Below are 2,411 nucleotides of genomic sequence, written 5' to 3'. Positions count from 1 at the left end.
CGACCTCGTCTTCGCATTTTCCTTTGTTTTCCCATTTATCCTCTTTCTGCTTTAATTTGCAATTACGTTCTCGCGAGGAAGAGCACAGAAAATATTTGCTCAAAGAGTTCCAGGAGACACAAAGGAAGCGGCGCACGGCAAAGTGAGTCGACAAAGGAAGGAGCACCTGCGCCGCCTTCGCCACGGGGCCTTCACGCAATTAGTCGAGAGACTGCATCTGTGATTCTGGCACCTCTGCTGATTATGCCGCCAATCACAGCTTTCTGTCCAGGGTGAATTCAGAGGAGGAGATTTACAAGTAAAGGACAGGATAAATGCTAAGTACACACACACACAGTTGGGATTTTGGAAGAATTTGACAATTGTGTTTACGGTGCTGTAAAGAAGTATTTACCCCCTTACAGATTTTCTCTTTTTCTTTCACATTTATTGTTTTTCTCTTTCTTCAGATCAACCAATTTCTACATATCGTAATTGCAAAAATTTTAGTTTTTCAATGCTGATGATTTTATTTATTATGAGAGAAACCAACCATCCAAACCAACCTGGCCCTATAGACATTTTTAATCTTTAATTGAGCAATCTTAGGCTTTGATTAGGCCGCTTCAAAATGTTGCTTTGGTTTTTTTTTTTTGAGGGGGGGGGCGAGGGGGGTTTAAGCCATCTAGAGCAGTGTTTCTGAAACTTTCAAGCTAAGGACCACAACCCATTTAACAAACACTCATGGATCACCTAACCTGAAATTGGCCCTGCGTTAACACATTTTAATATATGATGCAACCTGAAATGAAAATACTACTCTCTTAACTCGCATATTGTTGTTTTCTTTGTTGTTGTGGTGCTGTTTGGTAAATGTGACTAGCCACGACAAAGACACAAACACATCTACTTGGGCATTTTGAGTTATTTACAGATTCTGAAAGTGTCTAAGCTTTCCAATGCTATGACTTAACTTCCTCTGATCATATAAGTATTCACTTATATGAATACTTATAAGTATTCACTTATATGATCAGAGGATATAGCACTTTCATAGCACTTTCCATAGCATTGGAAAGTGCTATGACTTAGCACTTTCCAATGCTAAGTCATAGCATTGGAAAGTTGAGTTGTTTTCTTTACATCGGTATCTGCAGCTTTTACAGATGCAGCTGTAACCTGTTTTCCATCATTATTTTTAAGACAATCCTTTGGTAAGCTAGCTGTAGCGTTGCACTTTGAGCTCACGTCACAGCAAATAAATGGTCGTTTACACACAGTACCTTGCGGACCACAGTTTGAGACAGACTAATTTAGAGGTATGCTATTCTGGTTAAAAAAAACAAAAAAAAAAAAAAAAAAACAATTCCTCCTGTTTCTATACTACATTCATCCAGAGGGTTTGGATGCTTGGCTATTGAGAAACTATTGCTTCCTGGAGGCATGAACTCTTGGTTTTAAATTTTACCCAATTGCTAACTTTTGGCTGTGACATATGTAATGCGCCAGTTTGGCGCTAAGAAGCTTACCGGAAGTTGCCAGCACTGTAAACAACCATCCTCCACTGAGAAGAGAGAAGCGCAGAGGCTAACAAGGCGGCTGTTTGTTAATTCAACATTTGGAAGTGCGGTCAACATGGACTGAATGGCTTCGTTCACTTCATCTACTGCCGTTTCTAGAACTACAGACAGACTGCAATTGTAAAACAGCGCAGAAAATAAAGGTCATTGTTCACAACTTCTCCTTCTGCTCGCTGACTGGCCTAGTGGAAAACCAACCAGAGAGAATCCAAGTCAATGGGAGAAAGCCCAGACAGAGAAGTGAAGTGAGATGATTGCGTATTGACCCTTTGCACGTGACGTCACACTCTCCAGAACTCCGCCCCATGACGGACGTGAAAAGAATCAATGCGCTCCTTTAAAGCTAGGCTAACTACAGACATCTGTAACCTAATACTGTTTCTGTTTAGTTGATTTCACTTTAAAAATGGTCATGGGGTGCTGCGCGGTCGGCTGCACAAACAGACAAGGATGCAAACCAAACTTGTCATTTTATTATTGTACAGCTTTTAATGAGGAAAGATAAGGCGACGATGGATACCAGCCCTCAATAATAGTGACTGGCAGTTGGATTTGCAGCGAACACTTTTTACAAGGCAAGAAGATTAACGTTCATTTACTTATAAGTAAGTATGACTAGAAATATATCAAATTTTGCATTATGAAGAAGGTACGCGTCTAACCATTAGTAACCATGGAGACAGTGCCGCACCGTCATGTTGCCTATAATATATGGAAAAAACTGGTTAGCATCTCGTCTTCTGTACGTTTTTACAGCTGCTCTGATATAAGGGGAAACGCCGTTTAAAACATTGTGATAGAAATGTTTTTTTTTGCAGCCTCATGTACTGTTAGAGTAATTTTGGTAGGATG

This window comes from Poecilia formosa, unplaced genomic scaffold (assembly GCF_000485575.1).
Source record: "Poecilia formosa unplaced genomic scaffold, Poecilia_formosa-5.1.2 Scaffold181, whole genome shotgun sequence".
Lineage (NCBI taxonomy): Eukaryota > Metazoa > Chordata > Actinopteri > Cyprinodontiformes > Poeciliidae > Poecilia > Poecilia formosa.
This window is presented reverse-complemented; position numbering follows the sequence as displayed.